The sequence below is a fragment of the Frankliniella occidentalis genome, unplaced genomic scaffold (assembly GCF_000697945.3).
Source record: "Frankliniella occidentalis isolate FOCC.00 unplaced genomic scaffold, Focc_3.1 Scaffold120, whole genome shotgun sequence".
NCBI classification, from domain to species: Eukaryota; Metazoa; Arthropoda; class Insecta; order Thysanoptera; family Thripidae; genus Frankliniella; species Frankliniella occidentalis.
Window position 1 is genome coordinate 170,908 of NW_026267248.1, and position 3,838 is coordinate 174,745.

General features: G+C 52.2%; 2 long non-coding RNA genes across 3 annotated transcripts in view; one reads left to right on the top strand and one right to left on the bottom strand.

Annotated features, from left to right (window-relative positions):
- Positions 1 to 703, bottom strand: part of LOC127750003 (uncharacterized) — a 149,280-nt gene extending 148,577 nt beyond the window's left edge. The window contains exon 1 of the long non-coding RNA XR_008011482.1: positions 620 to 703. This is a non-coding gene — a long non-coding RNA (uncharacterized LOC127750003). The remainder of the gene's footprint in view (positions 1 to 619) is intronic.
- Positions 1 to 2,234, top strand: part of LOC127750002 (uncharacterized) — a 32,720-nt gene extending 30,486 nt beyond the window's left edge. For both annotated transcript variants that reach the window (XR_008011480.1, XR_008011481.1), the window contains exon 3: positions 2,088 to 2,234. This is a non-coding gene — a long non-coding RNA (uncharacterized LOC127750002). The remainder of the gene's footprint in view (positions 1 to 2,087) is intronic.
- The last annotated feature ends 1,604 nt before the right edge of the window (positions 2,235 to 3,838 follow it).

The following is a 3,838-nucleotide window of genomic DNA, read 5'->3' on the forward strand; positions in this document are numbered from 1 at the left end:
CCACCCCCTCTACCCCCGGCCAGAGAGCCGCGCAAGGCGCCACCTTCGGCTGAAATCTTAAGTTGTGAGGGCTGGGGGAAAAACCGAAGCGAGTTCGCCGCGGACCGAACCGAACCGAAGCGAGCCGAGCCGAACAGGCCCGAGCCTTTTTCATCTTCACCAGCAGCGCCCTGCCCCCGCTGCTGCAGCAGCGCGGGACTCGCGGGACTTCTTAAATGGTAGGTATAGTCTGGCATTGTCGCCGCGAAATGTGTGTTTATACGTCTCGCGCGGAGGGAAATGACGAGGGTGAAAAATTGTGCGGCATTCACGGAAAGAAGGGCGAGAGCGAGCAGAGAGGCGGTATGGGGGGTGGGGCCCCACCAGCGTATTGTGGCAGCTAGCGGCCTTTTACCTACGATTGGCGAGCCGACAGCGCCAGGGCATTGCGGCCCACCGCCTCCCGCTATCGAGTCATATTTGCGCAGCTGAAGGAGACGGAGAAAAATATGGAAGGCGCAAAGCGACAGCTCTTCTCACATTCAGCTACATCATTCGGGCGTATAGCCTTTTCGACATTTTGGACTTAGATAGAAAAATAAATAAACGCTCCGAACGAAGCAATTGTAGTAAAACTCACCGAACCTCCAGTACGGGGTAGTAGGTCACCTAATAGAGTATTCCACAGAAGCTCGTGTGTCGTCTTCCGGTCCACCTCCTGCAATCATAGGAATATCGGATAAGATTGTTTGCAGGCTCGAAAGACATTATTAGTATTTACAAAAAGTACTCTAACGTGAGAGAATCTTTCGACTAACTTTTGAGTAAGGGAAAAAATGCCATTTCAATTATTTACAGATCGGCAGTGGTCCGTTCACGCTCTCAAAACGGCAGAGTAAGCAAGGCCTTTTTTCAATCAGCCTGGACCACATTTTCGCATCAGCAGAGTCCAAAATGCAGAGAAAAACTAAAACAGTCTACTTCATTACCGGCAACACATCAGAGACCGATCAGCAGACTGTGGGAGTGGAAGAAAATGGAGAGAGTGGGGCCAGAAAGTGAGAGAAGTGTAGGGAGCCAGGCGAGAGAAAGAGAGAAAGAGAAATAGGTGCGGGGGACGCAAGACCATTTCGCAGCCAAATCGAACGGGATGTCATCTTTTCACGTCGTAAAGAAACCAATCGCAACGGGAGAACTCTAAAAAGATCCACAGACCTGATTGCGTACAAGAAATGAAGTGGTGGCTGCTGCGCCCCTCCCCCTCCCTCCCTGCGACCCCCTCCCCACTGTGGGGCGGTAGGGGGCCCCTGGGGCCCAGGCCCGGCACCGCCCGGCCCGGTGGAAGTACAGCCAGTCACGTAAGCGCGCCAACCTTTCAATTCGCGTTTCGGGGCTAAAGCGGCTATGTCCGCATCCGCCATTGGTCGTCGTCGCGGCTCTCGATGCGCTCGCTCGCCCGTCCATGAGCGCAATCATAATGGTAATAAGAGAGCGAGCGCACACTACACCAAAGCACTGCCACTGGGAGGGAGGCTGACTGCATCCGATTCCACCTTCGCACATCCATTTATCATGATAGCATTTCTATCAGGACCGCTTCATCAAAGCGAGGCGTTTCCTCGGAAAAGTTTTGCGCTGGGGCAGGAGCCGAGTGTCTGTCCCTGCCGCCCGCCTTCCGCCGCCGCCCCTCCTCCCTCTCCACGAGGAGGGGGGCAGATATCAGCCGAGGGATAACGGCCCCAATATCCAAGAATCTCAGCTGCCAGAGGGTCGTGTGGGGCCGGGTACAGCAAAAGTCTAATATCAAATAATGAAAATCACCTCTACTTTTCTTTCTTGTATAAAAAGATATATTTCTTGTGAGAAGTAACGCGCACGGGAGAAATAAAAACATTTCTGATTTCTTTTTGACTCGGATGTTCGAGAACGACTGACTCTTCTGGATTCATCCGTATAGGAGCGCCGCGGCGGAGAAGGATAGCTGAGCCAGAACGCGGCGGAACGGTCCAGATGTGTAAACACAGAACTAGCCCGATATGCAAATGCAGCACAGCAAAATAATTTCGGGAAAAAATAAAGAGTTTCCCCCTTCCTCTTTGTGTTGACAGATTCGCTGCGTCGCAGTTCGCGTCACACGGTCCCGACATGCGCCACGCCCATCTTGAAGCGACGACCAGCCAACTCAACTCATCTGCGTTCGCTGCCAAAGCGCGCGAAAAGGGAATTAAAATTTAAAAAAAAAACTCTTCACACATTTCGCTCTTTTTGTGTTGTTTCTTTTCTTTCCTTTCTTTTCCTCTCTTCATCCCTGCGCGCGGCGGGCAGCAGTTCTTAACAGTAACCGCGGCTGGACTCAAGGTGCATAATTTAGCGCAGCATCTCTCATCTTGCGTGATGAAAGACGGGGGTGTTGAGGATGGGAAAAGGGTTAGCGCGCACACAATCATCATGGGGGGGGGGGGAGAAAAATTCTAACCTCATTACCATATTCTACCTGGTGGCTGCCGCTGTCGTGCAGAACACCCCTTACCGTCGTCCTGCTTCCGATTCGAAACAGTTTTTCATAGACGTACAGAACGCATCATGCTTTCGGGCCAGATTGATTGAACCGACGAAGAAGGTACTAATATCATTACGAATGCATCAACATAAATTCTTTCTTGCGCTTTCGCGATTTTCAAAATAAAAAGTCCCTTCTTTTTCTTTTTTTTTTCACTAAATTTTTACCATGAAGACGACGGGACAGCGAATAACGGCCGCCTCTTTGAACGGCTAGGTTTGTTTTTCCCCACCTGTCTGCTGGGGTCTGTCAGCCTGTCAACAGAGTCTGCGGCCAGCGGGGGGGAAAGGGGGAAAGCGGAAAGGGGGGTACCAGACGACTGGGCGGGGGATTTTCGCGGTGCTTGCCGCTCCCTTTTTTTCGATTATTTTTATTCCTTTGCGCGCGCCGGCGCTGCTGCGGGGCCGCGAAAAGGGCACATGCGGGTTTAAAACCCAATTACAGACAAGATTTGTGTTGGTCTTGAGGGATTATCGTGTCCCGCAAGGCGCGGCCTGGCGGGGCGTGGCGGGGCGTGGCGGGGCGTGGCCGCTGGGATCCACATGTGCGATAACGTCTCTCCTGCTCCTTTTTTTCCTCTTTTTTTATCCCATTCATTCTCGACGCTCTTTGTTTTCAGCCTTATCATATGCGCGCGAGAGATCGCATCCCTATCCCTTCTACCCCCGGCGTCAATGTACCACAGCGGAATAGATGAGGGTAGGGGAGGAAGCCCGGGAATCTGGATACATACAAACGTCTAGCTCGAGAAGATGTGCCGTTTTGTTTCATAGCGTCGCTTTTGAACAATGAGTTAAAGCCATGATGGTTACCGCAACAAAATAAACTGTAGCTGTAGTGATAATATCGTTAGGCCAAACCATATAATCCGACCTCTCTCCTCCCTGTGTGCGTGTTCAGGGTCTGAGATCATATGGTACATGCCCCACGTAGCACTTTGGTCCAGCCCATCATAATCCTCACGCGTACACTCAGTGAGGTAGTCATTACTCCGCCCCCCCCCCCCTCTTCCCTCCTCTCTGTCTCTCTTTTTTGCCGCCCATGGTCAGCTCAGTCCTCCCACCAACACTTTGGATGTGTTTGCTTTGAATTGTTTATACGATGCTTCCGAGTCGTGGCGAGTAAATCACTTTAATGCCCTGCAGGCCTGCAGGTGAGTGTGAGATGGTAAGTGACGGTCTGGCAGAGCTGTGCCGGGAAGAGACGGCCAGTGGACATCCCAGGAGGGAGGAGGGGAGAGGGGAATGAATGGTGCGTCCGTGTGTCGTCGCCCTCCCTTCCCAAATTACATTCCGTTTC